The sequence below is a fragment of the Ammospiza caudacuta genome, chromosome 21 (assembly GCF_027887145.1).
Source record: "Ammospiza caudacuta isolate bAmmCau1 chromosome 21, bAmmCau1.pri, whole genome shotgun sequence".
Taxonomy (NCBI): Eukaryota; Metazoa; Chordata; class Aves; order Passeriformes; family Passerellidae; genus Ammospiza; species Ammospiza caudacuta.
In genome coordinates, this window is record NC_080613.1 from 2,135,182 (window position 1) to 2,154,313 (window position 19,132).

Genomic DNA, 19,132 nt, shown 5'->3' on the forward strand with positions numbered 1-19,132 from the left:
AAGAAATCTACTTGAGGCACAGTGAGATCCCAAACTCAGAAGGGCGTTAACGTGTTGAAACTCTCTGTGCATCCATGTGTGGAAATACTGAAGTATGACTTGCTATGAATAATATGAAGAATTTTTGACTATTTTCAACCTTTTACTGAAGGCTTGAGGTGCCCCTTAATCTGTCCTTGAAGGACAACTTGTGTTATTTGGCCTGACCCTGCCCTATGAAAGCTGTCAGGGTTAGAATCCAGAGGGAAAGGCAGGGTTGGATGGGGCTTGGAGCAGCATGGGAAAGTGGAAGGTTGGAAGGGAGTGGAATGAGATGATCTTTAAGGTCCCTTCTACCCCCATCCTGTGAAAGCTGTAAGGGGCTGCAGCACTTACCTGCATGGTGCTGGGAGCTGTCCCTGCAGCAGGGGCTCTCTGGGCAGTGTCTCCTGGCTCTGGCTGGATCTGGGTCTGCAGGATCCAGTTACTGCCCAGTACCTGCAGCCTGTGCCTTCCACCTCACCTGCCTGGGCACAGGAAAGATGATCCCTGGGGCTGATCATGTTGCAGGCACATAAAACACAAAGCTAACAAAACCCTGGCCTTTCCCTTCTTTAATTTCTGGCACTTGGAGGAATAAGTGAAGCAAATGCTGGGGCTTGCTTGGTCAGAGGAACCCCTGGCACTGCCGAGTCTGTCCTTGACCTGCTGGCCCTGGGGGTTGTGTTTGTCACAGCTGTGCCATTGTGGTGTTGGTCCCCCAGTCTGGGGCAGTTGCTGGGCTCTGCATCTCCTGAGCTGGAGCTCTGGGGTGGGAGCTTGTGGGGTTGCCTCGTGTGGGGTGGGAGCTTGTGGGGTTGCCTCGTGAGGGGTGGTGGAGGCCCCCCGAGGCCGTGGGTGCTGCTGGGCCGGGCTGGCTGCAGCCCTGGGGCTCTCCTGGCCAGGCTGTGCCTCGGCTGCTCCTCAGGCTCCGTGTGTTGCTGTTGGCTCAGCCCTGGCTGTGCTGGAGCCACGGGGGCTGGGGAGCCACAGGGGCCTGGAAGTGCTTCAGGGGGAAGTGCCAAAGACACCACAAACAGGATGGAGCTGTCAGCAGGGGACAGTTGGCTTTGGCACTGGGGCTGGGGAGCACTGAGGGGAGAGGGGCTTTGGGATCCCAGCAGGGCAGGGAGGGTTGGGGGTGGCAATGCTGCTGTTTGAGGGGTGGGTTGGGGTGCTCAGCCTTGGCGGGGCTCCAACCTCCTTGGGAGAGCAGGGAGATCGTGGTTTCTGTTTAATTCTGAGATTTCTCAGAGGTCAGGGTGCGTTTCTGTTCTGCATCCTTGGGTGAAAGGAGAGCGCAGCACTGCTCTGGTTTGTCTTGGCTGGACCCTTGCAAGGCTCCCTGCAGCATCCTCAGGGCAGCCTGGATTAGCACAATGTCCCAGGGACATGGAGGAGAGCTTTGATTTCTGCCTTGAGGGCTCCAGGGTTAATCCCCAGCCCTGGCTGAGCTGCTCAGCTCTCCCAGCTGTGTTGATAAAGGGAACAGAGGAATTACAGAAGGAGCCAGGTTCCCAAAATCTGCTCACAGCTTGGAAGTGCATCTTACCCCACTGAAAAACCCCAAAACACTCACACTGTGCAAGTCCCAGTGTGGATTTCTGCTTCAGGCTCTCCAAAAAGAGGGAAAACTTCCCCAGGGCTTGTGTGTCAGCTGGGCCACAGCTTCATCCAGCCCAGCCTCACACTACGATCCTCACAGAAGTTGTGCTTTGAAGCTGGGTGAGCTGTCAGCACGGGAAGTGTCAGTTAAATGTGTGCCCTGAAATAAAAGGCTAATAAGGAAATTTTTTTCATGTACAATAATACAGCCCTGCAACTCCAGATACCCATTCTGGGGGAAAAAAATTTCCTTCTTTGAAGATATTCTGTCTCCAGCTGAATCATTTAATTAGCAAATAAATACCAGCGTTTGAAACCTCTCACATTAAAAATGGAATATCTTTAGAATAATAAAATAATAGTAATAATCAGCCCCACGTGTGTATCATCCCTGGTGCAATTAGGCCCAGCGTGGTGCTGGCAGCCCTGCTGAAGCCATTCCTTTAGCACTGCTCTGTGGTGGCAGCAGCACCTTTGATACCAAACATATAAAATTAACACTCCCCAGCCCCAGTCAGGGCACAGGCAGCTCTTCCATGTGGGGTTTTCTTTATCCACAGAACCTGGTGGAGTCCCACTGGGAGAAAGCTGAGGAGCAGCAAGGCAAGGAATGCTGGAGGGGAAAATAAGTGAGTCCCTGAGCTCCAGGAGGTTTGCCTGGGGGTGATCCCTCCATCACCTGTAGCCCCAGGATTCAGCAAACACAGCACCAGCAGCTCATTGTGACCTTATCTCCCTTTTCAGGAGGGTGAAATGAAGCTCTTTGGGGAAATCTTCACTCCCAGGGAGATCCAGGAGTTTCCTGGACAGGAGTGAGTTCAGGATCCTGGAATGGCTGCAGTCAGGTCAGTGGGGATGGGAACACTGTTCCTACAGCTGCACTGAGACCCTGCACAGTGCTGGGGGTGTAAATTAGGCAGTCAACCAGGAGAGCAGATTTTCCTGAGCCACAGGGCTGGAATTTGCTGTCTGTGAGATGTTTTCATATTTTCATTAAATTTTATGTCCATGAAAAACCTCATTGCAGGAGCAGGGATGTAACACTGTGAGCAGCTTGCGCTGTCCTAAAGCTGTGAGTGCTCAGACTGGAGGGTGTTTGGGTTTGATTTTTTGGAGAGTGTTTATTTTGTGATACCCAAAGGTCAGAGCAGAGCTGCCAGGAGGGTGGTGGGAGATGCTGTTGAGCAGGAGGAACCCAACCTGCAGCTCCTTAAAACATCTCCTAAAGGCTCCTGGCTTCCCTCCCAGTGCTGGGAACATTTGGAAGGGGGAGCAGAGCCTGGCTTCCCTCAGCTCTGCTCCACTTCACTCTGTGGAAATGCGAAGGCTTTGGATGACGCAGCGTTCTCAGGAGATGGAGCAGCAGAGGGGGATGGATGGGACTGGTGGATGGGGAAAATCCAGTGAAAATCAGGTTTCCCAATATGAATTTGTTCAAATGTGAAGGCTTGAGCTCAGCCTGCCCTAGATGTCCTTCTGGGCAGGGTGGGCACCCCTCTCTGTGCCCACCATGGTGCCCTTGATGCTCTCAGGCTCTTCCCAAAGCCAGCTTGATTCCCACAGGCAGGTTTGCAAATTTTCTCTTGCTGCCTCCTGCTCCAGGGATGGCTCAGAACCCCTCTTGGAGCCCTCCTGCCACAACATCCCTTTCGTCCAGGCATTCCCTGTGCTCTGATGGATTCACTTGTCTGATTCTCAGGCTCAGAGATGCCCCTTGTCACCCCAGCAGTCCCCAGCCAGGATGCTCTGGGAACACCAAGCACTCCCAGGTTTCCAGAGTGTTTTGGATGCTACACAAAGCATCCCTTTTATTCCAACCTGCCTTTTGCAGCTTCACCAGCACACACAGACCTGAGAGCACGAGGGGCTGCAGAGGGACCTGTCTGGTTTTTAATAACAGCATCAGTTGCAATAAATAGAGATGGCTGTTTAGTCTTAGTCACCTAATAGCAATGTTTGTGCTTGAAGACATGATTCAGCTCTTGCAGGCAGTTCTTCACCTCACATTCTCCATGGGGTTTGGGAAATGATGGAAGAAGAGGCTTTGTAAGAGTTCTACAGTGTGTTTCACTTGTTATTTGATATTTAATGTCCCTTTGGGCATTAAATAAAAGTAGGAAGCTGAAAAGCAAGCCAGCAAACCTGAGCACTGTCAGAGCAGACAAACATCTCTGTGGCTCCCAAAGTGCAGATGAAGGTGTCTTTGCTTCTGATTTAATGGCCTGGTTGATGAGACTAAACCCAAGTCTTTATAGCCAAGCTTCCTGCATTCTTCTTTTTGTTTTGCATACATCAGTCTAGGAGTTACAGAGCTCTCTCCTTTTTTATGGTAAGTTTGATTATTCCTTCTTGAGATTACTGACAGCTTTGACAATTCCCTACCTCTGCATTCCTGGGTAAGACAGCCTCAGCCCCCTGTGTGTTCTGCAAGTGCTGCATTGAGCCTCAGAGCCCCGAGTTTAACAAGAGCTGAGTGGAAAGAGCAAAACTCGTGTGAAATGCTGAGTTGTGAGGCCACAGGGCCGAGCAGGTTCCCCAAGTGCTCTCCCTGCCAAGATGTCAACTTGACACTAAAGTTGCTTATTTTGCAGCGGGCCTGAAGTTTCCTTGTTGTTGCTAATTCTCAGACTGTGCCATGTGAGTTGCTTTTCTGATGCTTTCTTGGTGCTTTTTGCCTTGTCCTTTCATTGCCTGCAGGCTGTATCTGTGCCTGGCAAATGGAGATTCACTGAAATTCATTTGACACGCACAACATCCGCAGCGCCGGAGTCTGGGCTCGGGCTCTGCTCTGATTAAATTCACTGCACACTCTGACAACGTTTCCAGCTGGGAGCAGATCTGCTGTTGCTGTTCCCGACGCCTGTGGCTGCTCTGCCCTGCGCTGGGCATTTCTCCTGGGAGAAATGGGAGAAGTTCCAGCGGGAGCATTTGTCATGGGCACCTCCGTGCCCCGGGGTGATGCACCCAAAAAGGCAAAGCTTGCCCGAGGTCGTGGGGGAAACAGGAGCTGGATGCAGCTCCTGGGGCTTAAGTGATGCCCCAGCCCACCCTCTCCAGCTGTTGGATGGATCCAGCTGTGCTCCTGCTGGTCCCCAGGGCTTGGAGGGTCTGCAGCCCCCAGGCATGGCCAAGGCTCCCGCTGGTGGGGCTGTGCCCATTGCCCCCCTGGCAGGGGGTTATTGGGGGCTGGAGCAGCACAGGGACCCCCTGACACGAACCCCTGGAGCCCTGTGGGTCGCTGGACAGGGGTGATGTGCTCTGTGCATGACGACTTTCTCTCGCTCTCGCCTCTGACTCATCCCACTGGTGCCTCCCACAGGTTTATTTATTGTTCTCCCAGACGCAGGAACAGCAGAGTTGAGTCTCCCTGCCGTGTGCCAGGCCCCTCCTCGGGCAGCTGGGCTGGGATGTGTCAGAGCAGCCTTCAGCAGGGCCTGTCCCTGCTCCCAGCCCTGGGGGTTCTCAGACAGAGGGTTTGCCTTGCCTGGGAGCCCCCTGTGCTGCCCCCCGAGCCTGGAGAGCAGAGAGCTCTGTGTTCACACACAGCACCCGGCTGTGGAAACAGCACTTGGGGTGTGCTGCTCATCCCCTGCCCGGGCAGGGAGCAGCTCCTTGCTGAGAGTGTGCTGTCCTGTCCAGAATTTGGTAGGAATGTTGGGGTGCAGCCCCTTGCAGTGTGTGCTGTCCTGTCCAGAATCCAGCAGGAATGTCGGGGTGCAGCCCCTTGCTGAGAGTGTGTGCTCTCCTGCTCAGGGAATGTTGGGGTGCTGAGGGGCTCCCCAGCTGAGCTGTCACGACTGAGGGAATCAGGAGAACAGCCCTGTAGTAGGAGGTACATGAAATCTTTATTAATTGTGTTTTGTGACAATGTCTGCTGGGAAATGAGCACTTGTAGCACCGATAGCATTTCGGGGAGTGCTGCAGCTGGAGGCAGGAAGAACTATCTCATCCCCCAAAATTCTGAATGACACCTTTGCTGAGGGCACTGCCCTGCCTTTCCCTCATGGTTTCAGGGATGCAGGGAATTGCCCTGTGCCGGAGTTGGGAGCAAAGCCAGGCCCAGAGCTCTTTCCTCAGGCAGGATGCCACCAGATTGCTCTGCTTGTCCCAGTGGTGGCCTGAGCTCACTGGCATGGCACCAGTGTCAGGCAGAACCATCCCCACTCTGCCATTCACACTCTAGCATTTGGATGGGGATGTCCTCTTCTTCTGGCTCTTTCTCTTTCATTTTTCATTTCTCTCGGCATCTGACTGTTTTAAATAATTCCTCCCCCACGCCTGTGTTATCACCCAGCATGTCAATACGCTGCTGTGCCACCCACCCCTCTCCTCGCCGAGCTGCACGTTGACACTTCGCACCAGATAATGTGAGGCAATTAGTGAATGGAGAATAACCTTCCCTCTTCAAAGCGGGCTGGGCTGGGCAGCATCGCACGGGTGGATTGCACGGGGAGCATTAATTGCTTTTCTCTCCGGTGACTCCTGGTGTAGGAGAGTCCATATGGAGAGAGAGGAGGAGGAGGAAGAGATGCTGCGGGAGAAACAAAGTCCGCGGTGCTGGAGAGAAGCGCAGAGCGCAGCGCATCGAGCGGGGGCACTTCCCTCTGGCTCCGGGGGCCGGGGCACGGCGGGGGCTGCGGATCCGCCGGGTGCCCGTGGATCACACCCGTGCGAGGGTGGGGGGACCCGTGTCAGCGGGACTGGGAGCTCCGGAGGGAGAAACCAAAGCTCCAGGAGCAGTGGGACCGCAGCGTGGGTGGTGTCACCTGCCCTGGGTGGCACTGAAGGGCTGGGGTGACTGAGGTGGCTCTTGGCACAGAACACAAGGGGCTGTGTGGCCGCTGTGGGAGCAGTTCTTTAACGGGGTATCTGCTCACCAGCCCGGCTCCGGGATCCCAAAAATGACACCACAGCGAGCTGCCCAGCGCCCCCAAAACGGCCTAGGCTCGGAGAGAGGAGAACGGAGAAGGAAGCACAAAGGAGAGGAGTGGGGCAGAACTCCCTGCCTGTGCCGGGGGCGCTGCCTTTGCAGCCGCTCACATCTGCCAGGGGACACAATTTTGGGGCGCTTCATATTCGGCCACACCATCACTGGTGGCACCTCCTGGCACACGGGGCTGAGCTTGCAGGGGACGCACCTTGGAGCCCATCCCGTTAACCCTTTCCTGGCGGATGGCGGCTCCTTTCCAGGCTGCCCACGCTGTTCCTGGCCCGGGGCCATTCCCCAGCGGGGCCGTGTTTTTGCAGCAGGGCCCCCCCGGGAGGATGAACGCTGCCGGCCCGGCCGCGCAGCACGGCGCAGGAATTGCCGGGGCTTGGCCGCGCTGTTTGCTTTCGGCACAACCCCGAGGCGCAGCAGCGCTCAACACAAATATTTGTGTGGGTAGTGGAAAAAAAATCCAACCAAATAATAAAGAAAAAGAAATAAAAAAGAAAAGGAAAAAAATTAGAAAAGGAAAGGAAGAAAGGAAAGGAAAAAGGGAAAGAGAGGAGAAAGGAAAGGGGAAATGATAGGGAAAAGACAGGGAAAAAGGAGAGGGGAAAGGAAAATAAAGGAAGCCACCCAAAGGTCGTGCTGAGAGGGACGCGGACCGGGGGATCACGGGGTTGCTGTCCCAGCCCGGGGGTTCCGGGGGCCGGGGCGCGGCCGGCGGGGGCAGCTCCGGGGGAGGAGGCGAGCGCGGCCGCCGGTGCGCGTGGGGCGGAGCCCGGCCCCGCCCGGTGCGCCCCGCCCTTCCCCGCCCATCCCCGCTCATCCCGCACCTGTTGCCGCCCGCTCCCCGCCGCGCTCCCCGCGGAGCCGCCCGGCCCCGGCATGCGGAGCTCCCGAGCGGCCCGCGGGCTGCCGCGGCGGCGGCACCGGGGCGCGCCGTGATGGGCGGCGGGCAGCGGCCCCGGCAGCGGCCCCGGCACCGGGACGGCGGCGCTGGCTCTGCCCCTGCCCGCGGCCGGCAGCCCCCGGCCCGCGCCCCCGGCTCTGCCCCGCCTCGGCGCTCCGATGCCGTTCTCGGGCGAGGAGCGGAGCCTGCAGGGGATCTACAAACCGGCCGAGGGGCGGCCCGTGTGCTCCGAGTGCTACACCAACCGCTCCTTCGTCTACGACGATGGCAGCGCCCACAGGTACCGGGGCTGGGGAGGGTCCCCGGGGCTGCCGTGGTGGGGAGCGGCGGGGCCGCTGCAGCGCGGAGCTCCCGGGGCGGCCGGAGCGGCCCCTTCCCCTCCCGGGGCGGCCGGAGCGGCCCCTTCCCCTCCCGGGGCAGGCAGGACCCCCGTGCCCCGTCCCCGCCGCTCTCCCGGTGCCTCGAGGCTGCAGGAAAGTTTCTGCGGCGCTCGCAGGCCCGGCCGGGTCCCTGTGGGTGCAGCAGCTCGGGAAGCTGCCTGGGGATGGGGAAGGGGCGTTTGGAGCCCCCCGAGCAGTCCCATCCTTCACGGGAAGAGAGTCTGTGCTGATCCCTCTGGGGGTGTGAGGGTGAGGCAGGGCTCGGGTGAGCCCCGGAGCCGCCGCAAAGCCGAGGGGCACCCAGGAAAAGGCCGCATGCCTGTAGGGGCTGCCCAGCCCCTGCTCCGTCCCTGGGCTGGGTTTGTGCCGAAGTTGCCGTGTCCGGTGTGAGGGAGGGGCTGCTTGAGACCAGCGGGACTCAGTGCCACCATCCCCTCGTGCCAGGCAGCAGCACCTGCTCCTCACAAGTGGTCCTTGCCAAAATAGCCCAGTTTTTCCTGAAAAATGCTGTGTATTCTCATTGTTCTGGTTAAATTTACTTCTGACTGTCACACTCACCCAGTGCCAGCTGAAGTGTGCAGATGAGTCGTGTGTATCAATTCGTGCTTGGCAGATAAGGACCTTGGCTGGGTTTGTGCCCTGGGCTGCCCAGCTGGGATTTTTTTATGTCTTCATCTGCTCGCCATGATTTAGGGAAATGATCTTTTATTACAAAAAACCTAAATGAAAAAAGAAGGAACACTCTGTTCTTTAGCTCTCAGTACCTTGCCACTGAGGTGGGTAATTAATGAAATCCTTGAATGTTGTTTTTTTAGGGTTAAGACCCTCATTATTACCTTCTCTCTGTCAGGGACACAATGTCCAAGGCTCCGTGGTGCCCCAGAACCCCCATTCTGGGTGGCACTCTTTGGTTATTTTGGGCACAGCAGGGTGGCTGCAGAACACAGTGCTTTCCCCAGCCCTAAAACCGCCTCATTTTGCAGCTGTGCTTGATGTGTCTGCAGAAATGACACCCTTGAGGGGCTTCTTGTGTCTGTGAAGATCAGGGATGGGTTGGAGACAGCAGCTCCTGGCGATTTCCAACCTCAGCATTAGGGGAAGATGAGGAGTTGCTCCTCATTACTGACACTACAGCCCTGCCTGGGTGATTTATCCTCACCTAATGCCCTACAAAATCCTTGCCCAGAGATCCTCCTGCCTGTCTCTCTCAATCTGGACTGAGGAACTTTGTTTCCTAATTACTGCTCTGCAGCTCGATGTGTTCCTAACCCCTCAGGCTCCGGAGAGGTTGAAATGCCATTGCTTGTCTTGCCTGCCCTTGTGCTCAGCCCTTTGCTGCCCTTCTGGAGACATTAAACAATCTGCCTGCAGCTCTCAGGACTCTGCATTTTCCCCAGCTCGGAGCAGGCTGGTGTCTAATGCACTTTTCCAGAGCTGGTCAGCTGCAGAAGCAGAGGAGGATTGTTAGAGATAGGCTAAAGAGAGAGGGCAGAGCAGGCAATGAGCACCACCAGACCATCCCAGGGGGCTGATCTGCTCTTTGCTTTCCTCCTCTGCAGCTTGGGCTGGGGGCACAAATCCTGCCACAAATGGTCACCCACATTTAACCACCTGCTGCCTCTCAGCCCTGCCTGCCACAAGGGTTTGTCCCTCACTCCCCAAGGGTTTCCCCTCCTCTCCAGGTGGGGTTTGTGCACAGCCCCAGGGCACAGCAGGGCCCAACACCACCTCCCTGTGTTCTCCCTGTGCTTGCAGGTGTGAGGGCAGACAAGCAATGTCACCAGAGATGTGTGTGAGGGATGTGGGAGCCAGGGTGGAGCAGCAAAGATGCAGAACACACTCACTGAGCCTTGTGCTGAGTGCTCGGGGGACCTCAGCTGGGCTGACCCCGCTGAAATAAGGGGAAACTCAATTATCCCTTCACTTAGCAAATCTAGAGCTGGCTTAAAAGCTGTTAAAGAGAAATTCTGTCTGCTCGGTTTCCTGAGAGTGGAGATGTGTGTGGAAATGTCTGTGAGCTTCCTCCTGGCCCTCTCCATAAAGGGATAATGTTCCTTAAAGTCCCTCCCAGCTGGAAAGCAAAGGGTTAATTGTAAAAGCACTTGAGAGTTTGTTTGGAGAATAAATACACATTTCTGGCACCCAGAGAGGGTACAAAGAGCCTGAATTTCGCTGTCCTGCCTCGTGGGAAATGTGGGTGAGTGTTTTCGCAAGGATCCAGGCTGTCACTTCGGGGAACTCAGGATTTCCCCTGCCTGCCCATGTACAGGCACGGTGATGGATGGGCAGCCAGATGGAAGGACTCACACAAAAATATCCTGCCCGAGTCCGAGCGGGAGAGGCAGGGCTGGGTGGGAGCAGGTTCAGATTTCCGTGCTTGGCTGAGGAGGAGCGGCTGGAGGGAGCACTGGAGCTGCTGCTGGGGGCCCATGGCTCTGCCCTAGACGTACGTGCCTTTTGTCCTGTCTGCTCTTTGGGGATCTGTGTGGCTGCTGAGGTTTTAGGCTGTGGGAGCAGGATCTGGGGGCTGTGCCAGGGGTTTGGGAGCTGGGTGTGCAAGGGAGGCGAGTCCAGTGCAGAGAGGCTGAGCTTGGGGCTGGACAGCAGCAAATGCCAGCCTCGGGGTGTTCCTGTGGGATGGCAGCTCCAGGGAGCTCTGCTCAGTCCCACCTGGCTGGGACAGGGCTTTTAACCCTAAAATTCACAGCAGGATTTGGAGCAGCCAGGTTAAAAATGCCCATAGGCACCTTCTGCCACTCTGGTTGAAGTCTCTGCCTGAGTCCAAGGGCAGGAGAAAATTAAAAAACCACTGATTAAAGGGGATTCTTGCTAAGTGTGAGCACTCATCCAGGTCCAGGATGGCTCTACCATGGTTCTCCTGCTAATCTCTTGATAAACCCAAGGAACTGTCTCAGTTTAGCACAAGGATGGTCCCTGCAGCTGACAGCCTGTTGTTGTCTCTTAAGTTTTCAATTTTCTGCAAATGGATGAGGAGATGCTTCTTTGGCAGAGCTTGCACTGACCCAGGCTCTGTAGCTAATTAGTAATCAGTTCCTCCAGGAGTGATTACCAGCTTGGACATTTGTCAGCTTCCAGAAAGTCAGCCTTGTGCATTGCAACAACAACTGTTGCTTTGGCTGCCCGTGGGCATCCGGGCCTTGCTGTTCCTGGAGAAATTGCAATGGGGAGCCATAAAACACAGGGCCAAACATCCTGTGTTTTCAGGGTGTTTATGTGGCAGAGATGAGATAGAAATTCTGCTCTTGTTCTCCTCAGATGGTTAGGAAAGGGAAGTGAGGGCACCCACCAGCACACCTGGCTCAGTGGGAAGAGGTTTTGGGACCCTTCCTGGGTCAGTGAGAAGAGGATTTGGGACCCTTGCTCGCTCAGTGGGAAGAGGTTTTAGGACCCTTCCTGAGTCAGCGGGAAGAGATTTTGGGACCCTTCCCCACCATTCTGTCCATAAAAGGAGCCCCAATGTGCTCGATGTCCTCTTCAGGAGCTGCCCTTGGGCTCTGGCATGGCCGTGTCACCCTTCACTGGAGAGCAGCAAAGTAGGTCACTGCCTGTGCTCAGGGCTCTTTCTGCTCTGCAAAAATATTTACAGCATCTCTGGATCCTGCCCGTCCTGCAGCGGCCTCTCCCTGACCCCACGCAATTTGTTTTGGAGCCCTGAGCATTTCTCTTGCGTCCCTGCCAGGCTGGGCTGGGGTGGGAACATCTCATTCATCCTTCTCATGAATCAGCCAGGCCAGGAGAGCTCTGGCTCAGGTGCCCCTGTCCTGCTGTCCCTGGCACTGCCTGGTGACACAAACTGCAGGAGAGGAGTTTCAGAGGGAGCTGGAGAGGGAATTGTTCCCTGTGAGTGAGGTGCCCAGAGCAGCTGTGGGTGCCCCAAGGCTGGGCTGGATGGGGTTGGAGCAGCCTGGGACAATGGGAGGTGTCCCTGCCCTATGGAATGAGATGGGATTTAGGCTCTTTCCAACCCAAACCATCCCTGCCCTTGGGAATGAGATGGGATTTAGGCTCTTTCCAACCCAAACCATCCCTGCCCTATGGAATGAGATGGGATTTAGGCTCCTTCCAACCCAAACCATTGTGGGGTTCTGTGGCAGGGACAGAGGGCAGCAGGGAGCAGCCCTTCCCAGTGGCTGTGCCAGCCTGGTGGATTCCCTGGGCATTCCTGCTCCCTCCTGGAGCCATTGGCACTTTGTGCTTCCACAAGGGGATGGATGGGAGCCCTGTGGTGTGACAGAACATGCTGCTGCTCCTTTGAGCTGCTGCCTGTGATTTCCCTGAGCTCCCGCAGCTCCTGTGATGTTCCTGCTCCCTGGTTGTCCTCTCTGGTTTTATCTGCTTTTCATCATGTCTCTCTCCAGGCTGGAGACTCCTCCTGGTCTATTTGGCCTTGCCTTGCACAAATCACTTTAAAACCCACAGTTACCTCTGGAATTAGTTGAATAATCTATTTCTCTGTGCTGTTTCAGCTCTGAGGAGGGGAGCCAGAAGTGTGTGTGACTCCATGGTGGGCTTGTCTGGAATAAAAAACCTTCCCTGAAATTTGGGGTTTTGATCACCTCTGAGAGCTGTTGGCTCTGTGGCATGTCTGCTGTGAGTGCTGATTTGCAGAGCTCTCTGTGTGCAGAAAGATGATTGCCCTCCTCTCCCTTTGGATCAGTTGGAATTTATTGATGCTAATTTTTGTCTGACATTTTATCACGAGGTCGGTCAGTGCCCCAAGATCTTCCTGTTTGCAGTCTGGTTTTGGTTGGACTCCAGTGGATAATTTGCAGTCATCCCCATCCCCTCTGAGGCCCTGCAGGCCTGGAGAGCCTGGTGGGACCCCTCTGATGTTTGCTTCAGTGCTCCCCTTCTGTTTGTCTCCCTTCATCCCATCACATCCTGGCCCGGCAGGTGTGGTGACAAACCTGCCTCTGTGGTTCATTTCTGCGAGACTTTGTGGTTTTCAACACTGTGAGGAGACTCTTCCTCCTCCCACATCCATCTATTATTTTCTGCTTCCATAGCAGGGGCTGTTCTGCAGGAGTCTGGAGCACAAAGAAGTTTTTTGTCTCCATGCTCCAACCCTTGCTGTTTGTAGCAGCTTGGGGCTGGGCAGAGGGGAGGATTTTCCCAGCAGTTTATTAGCAGGAATTAGCACTTTCCCCATCTTGCACGCTTTAATTTATTTTCACATCAGCCTGAAAGCTGCTGGGCACTGACAAACGTGGCTGAGGATGTCATGGCTTGGGGTGAGGGGAGTGAGACAGGATTGTGTCCCTTGGGATGACTCAGGGAACAGGGGAGGGGTGGCCACTGGCTCTCAGGAACAGCTCTGGAGGCCATACCAAGAGAATTGTTCTCTTTTTAGGTGAATTATCTGTTTAGGTTTAAATCTGTGGTGGTTTGTTGGTGTGAATGGTGAGCTGGTGTTGTTCCTGAAGGCTGGGTGGTTTTCCTGGGGAATCTGGTGTGCACAGAATCCTCCAGAATTCCCACTGGGACTGGCAGGGCCTCCCTGAGGGATTGTTTCTCCAGCAGTGACTCCTGGTTCCTGCTTTTCTTGAGCACTGGGGTTGACTGAACTTTTAGAAGGGTTTGTTTTGGCTCCCAGGCCACCCTACAAGCCCAGGAGGAGAAAGGGGGGATGTCCTTGCTGGGAAGGGATGGAAATCTGCTCCCACAGCAGAGAGGGGCCTGATGCAATCCACAAATAGCCTGGAGAGGGCTGAGTCAGGAATTTCCGGCAGGGCTGGTGACCTTGGCTCTGCAGGCCGAGTGCTCCGGGTCTGCCCCTTCTCCTGATGCTGGGAATGAGCCCTGGGAGCCCAAGGACAGGGATGGGGGCAGAGCTGTGTCCTCAGGCCAGCACGCTTGGGATGTTGTGCTGCAAGTGCTCAGCTGAGCTGATTTGCGTTTTATTTGCACATTGACACTATAGAATGGGCTGGTTGCAAATCACAGAATCACAGAAGGATTTGGGCTGAGGGAACCTTACAGACCCTGCAGTTCCAACCCCCTGCCATGGAAAGGGAACCTTACACAGCCCATGTTGCTCAGATTGGTTCCACCAGGCCTTGCACTGGTCCAGGCTGGTTTTTCTTGTTAAAGAGATGAGGAGGCCCCAGGCCAGGCCTGATGATGAGAGCTGCTCCCCTCACCTGCCAGGAGCTCAGGATGTGCAGGATGAGCTTTCCCTCCCTGTTTTCCCCAGGGTTATTTGGGCTTTGCAGCCCCCAGGGACACCAGCATGGCCTGTTTGCCTTTGTGCCTGCTGGAACCAGCTCTGCCAGCCCTTCCATACCCCATGACACAGGGAATGCCTGGGGCTCATTCCCACTGATTTCTGCCCCTCTGGGAGGACCAACACTGGGAAATTTCGCTGGAGCTGGGGATGCTGAACTGCCTCTGCCCCTCATGGGCTGCTATGGGACCAAAGAAGAGGGAAAAGGTTTCTCTGTGGGGCTGTGCCTCCTGTAAGCCTGTCACACAAAACATTCATGTGCTGGCCAGAAGGGATGGGGAGGTGTGGGGCTCCATTGCTGAGGCAGGGCTGTCCAATGAGCAAAGTGGCTCTGGACCTGGAAGGTACAATTTCTACTTTTATCTTCTAGAAAATAGCATTTGCCAGCGGGGGAAAGGCTGGTGGAGCTTTGTACTGACTCACTCTTCCTGTTCATTTTCCACGTGAAACACACAAAATGCTAATTTCTCCGTGAGGCCTGTGGTGCTAAATTGCCTGTGCTTGTTGGATGGATGGATTTGTCACAGGGCTCAGCTGCTCCGCACAAGTTCTGAGCAGCAGCAGCTCCTGACGTGGACAGTCCAGCTGTCTGTGGGGATGGGAGCTGGGATGCAGGAATTTAATCTGGGAGAATTCACACATTGTGAGAGTGTGTGTGGAGAGATGGGTGAGGGTGTGTTCTGTGTTCTGCAGGTCTGTACCCAAACCAGGATTGAAAAGCTGCTCAGGCTGCATGGGAGTGATGAGTGGGGTTGGGATGGGTCTGTTCATATCCTCAGAGCTCTTCAAACTCTGAATCAGAAGATCTCAAACCCACACCCATCACAGGGTGTCTCAATGAGCAGTGACTGTGACACCTCTGAGGAGGGACAGGGGATGAGGGCCTGGGGCTCCTCCTCAACAAGGCAGGACAGGGCCAGCAGTGACCTGGATGCTGCTCACTGAGAGAGGAGGTGTTGGCAGAGAAATCAGCTCTGAAATGAGCACCCAGACCCTGCCATGGGCTGTCCCTGCAGGGCTGGGAGGGAGGATGTGCTCATCCTGGCTCCAGGGACCCAATCTGTGTCCCCACACATTCCAGCCATTAGGACACCCCACAGGGATGTCACTCAGAGGGAATAAACCCCCAAACCACAAAGAGAGGGGAGAACAACTGTAACCTGGTAACCAGCAGAGCTGTGGGAGGAGAAACAAACACGAGATGATTGTATATATTTAAATAACTATAGGGAAAGAAAGGGCAGCGTTTCCTGCATGCCTTGGCTCCCTGGAGGAGCTCAGGGAGCCTGGTGGTGGTTGAGGGTGGACCAGGATGGACCAGGGTGCAGGACAGGCTCTGCAGCCGTGGCTGGGTCAGGGGGGACAGGACATGGCAGCCCTTGCTGTGCCCAAGGAGCCTCTGGGGAGGTGTCCCAGCCCTTGGGAGCCATCCAGACACTCACCCTACCATGGTCTGGGCCAGCAAAGAGCAGCTGGAGGCTCCTGCCCAGCCAGTGCCCGTTTGCTGCCCAGAGTTGGGCAGTGCCAGCAGCTTGTGTCCTGTGTCGGTGCCAGCAGCCAAAGGTCAGAGCCTGTGTGTGACTCTGCTCCCCTGTCTCAGCCAGGGATTGTCCTCTCAGAGGTGGCAGCAGGCACAGCAGCAGCTCTGGGGGCTGCAGGGACTGTCCCAAGCTGCGAGGTGGCTTTGCCTGAGGAGGGGACGCTGGGTTGGACACGGGGTGCTCGCTGTGCTGGCGGCACATCCCGACTCCCATCCTGGCCTCCTCCTTTCCTGGCCGTGCTCCTGGGGAAGGATGGGCTTGGAACAGATCCTGCCAGCAGGGCCTGTGCCTCTGGCTCCTTCTGCAGCCTGGAGTGGGAGAGGAGAGCTTCAGGCTGCAGGTTATGCAAGAACCTGCCCCAAATGTAGGTGCACCCGTTCCATTTGGACAGAAGGAGAAGATATCTCCATAAATTCTGGTGCTGACAGAGCAGAGGGGTCCCTGAGGGCTCTGGGGCTCCTGGCAGGTGTGGGCAGGTCCATCCCACAGCAGTGAGGGGTCTGTGGTGACCCTGCTGGTTTGTGGTGGGAAGCAGGAGGTGCCCTGTGGTTTTTGGGGTGTGCAGTGTGGGAGGAAGCAGAGCAGGAACTCGGGCTGTGTCCTTCCTCTTTTTGACAGACGTAGCTACAAACAATAATGGAAATCCTAACACCCATTGCAAGGAGCTCCCTGGCTGTGCATTTTGCTGTGAGGCAGAGCTGCCTGTTGGATCTGGGGAGCTCTGAGGATCTCCAGGAGCACAGGGCACTGCAGAGCCACACCGAGCTCCTCTCTGGTTCTGTGCTGGCATTCCCAGCCCATGTTGCCAATTGTAGGATGGACCATGATACGAGCAGTGCAATGGGGAAGAAGGTAAGGAAGTAGGAGTCTGGTTTTAGGCTGGTGGGGATTTTGAAGTTTATGATGAACTTTCATTCCCAGAAGGAGGTGAGGCTTTCTGTCCCGGGGTGGATGTAGATTGCTGTGGGGATTAGGCTGATTAGAAAGGTGCTGGCAGCAGTGAGGCTCCGTGGCCTGGTGGCACCAGCAAGGGCAGGGGGAGGCTGAGCCAGCCCAGGCTCAGGGAGGGATGGAGGGAACTGAGGCAGGCGTGGCTCTGGGGCTCCTGTGTGAGCTGAACCGGGCAGGGATGGCTCTATAGCAGCAGCAGAGGGGTCTGGCTGGGTCACCAGGGCTCAGCCCAGCTCCAGGAGGCTGAGCAGGGCCCTGTCCCCTCCCCAGGAGCTGCCCAGGCTGGGACAGAGACGCTGCTGTAGCTGAGAGTGAGGAGTGTGGAGGTTTCCATATGCTGATGGCAGCACGCTGCTTTAGTGGTACAGGGTTCTGGAGGAAGGAAGGAAAGGGATGATAAAAATAAAGCCGCAGATCTGTATTTAGCTATAAACCACTCCAGGATTATTTTTTTTTTTTTGGTAGTATTTGAAGACTATGCAATAAATGAGCTTGTTCATGAATTTTTTATTTTATACCACTACAGCTTTGAAGAAGTAGCCAGGTTGCTGTGGCATTTGCATAGCTCAGGATCCCTGTGTTTGGGAGGAGAGGTTGTAAATCCTCTGTGCCAGTGTCAGGGGATTTGTGTGCTGTGCAGGAGCACTTTTGTCTAAGACATCAATGTGCGATATCTCAAAGTCACTGCGCAGTTGATAAAGACATCATGACAAACAAGCAAATGCAGTATTTTGTGTAGTGAAGCTTCATCCAGAATAAACAAGTGTGCCAAAATTTTAAAATTCTGAATGATTTTGTATGCAAGAGTAAGAGGAAAATGCATTCAAAGTGTAGCTGCTACTGCCAATGGGAGATGAAGCTCAGATGCAAATAGCAGAAATTGTGTTTCCAGAGCTATTGATATAATTGGATTTTACTACACATTCTAAGTGCTGTTAAAGGACAGTGGTGAATATTTGCTTTGTTTCATGATCTGACACACGATCTGAGGCCAGGAGAGATGGATTAATTTAGTTGGAAATTATATTGTGGAAATAAAAAAGCCAAACAGCACCCAAACCCCAAAAGGTGTGTTTGATACCCAGGAGAAGGGCTGGGAATAGCTGTGAGCATCCACAGCTCCCAGAGTGGGCTGGCTGGGGATGGTCCTGCCTGTCCTGCCTGCCCAGGAGCTGTGGGGTGTCAGTTATGGGTAAAGATGCCCTGTGCACATGGCAGGCAGTGTGTCCAGGGCTCTGCAGCCCAGCACTCCTTTAAACAAGGTGCTCCTTTGAACAGGCATGGATAAACCCTGGAGAGCTCTGGGTGTGACATTCTCCTTCAAGCACAATCACAGCCACCCCCATTTGGAGCCAGGCACCTGGCTCCCTGCTTTAAACCATGGCTATCATAAGAGGGTGGATAATTTTTAAAAATTGCATTTTCTCACGCTGAAATTTGCGTTTCAGGGTGCTGTCCTGATGGCCTAGAAACAGCCTGCTTTTGGCCTCATTTATCATAGTTAAGCTCCAAGCAGAAAGACTTAATTGTGGCTTTCTTTTTCTTTTTTTTTTTTGTGCTTAATGTTAGATCCTCCTTTGCAACACGAGCTGGAGGTGGTCAGCAAACCTCAGTGTTTCTATCAGTGGGTCCAGAGGGAGTGCTTGAGTTGACAGGAGCTTGGTTTGATTTATCCTGAAGACCAAGTTTTGGATCAATGAGTAGCACAGAATAACCTCCCCAGTGCCCAAGGCCCTGCACAGATGCATCAGTCAGAGCAGAGCCCTGGCTGCTCTGTGCACGTGGCAGCTGAGAGGAGCTGAGCAGCTCTGGGGGGGACAGGATTGAGTGGCAAATAACAGCAGTGAGATGCATCTGAAGCGCTGAGGGCGGGCTGGGCCGTCTGCTGGGGCTGTGCTCAGCAGAAATTCTGAAATCCTGCATGCTGACTGCTCTTCTGGAAACTCAGGAGCAGCAGCTGAGCAGGGCTTTGGGATCTGCTCGGCTGGGAGATGATTTGCAGGGCTGTGAGGTGGTGGAGAGAGAAGAGGATCTGAGGAGCCTCAGCTCCCATCCCTGCAGCAAATCCCTGATCTGTGCTCCGTGCTGGTTCAGCTGCTGGAGGCTCTTCTGCCTTTGCTTGTGCAGGGTGTTCTGGAGGCAAAGCTGTGGGAAGATGCTGGGAATGGGTTGGAGAGGCTTTGGAGGAGACTCTTGGAAGAGCATCAGGCAGGAGCTGGAGCCTTTCAGCTCTTTGCTGCCTCACACTCCAGTTCCATGTGAGGGACCAAGAATCAGCTCAGAGGCACCACGTGTCCTCTTCCAAGCCCTGTCCTCCTCTCTTCCCACCAACAGTCTGTGAAATTGGTGCTCCTGTCATGGCAGGGATGAACTTCACTGATGGAGCCCAACCGGACAGGATCAGGGTGCTGCCTTTGGGGTCTCTGCAATGAATGGCTTTGCTGCTTTGTGTGGTTTCAGTTCAGCCCCAATCTGCTGTGGTGGGCAGCGGGGGTGTACCCACATTCTGGTTGGTGAATGTGCTTTGAGAAAAGAGACCAGAGACAGCCTTTA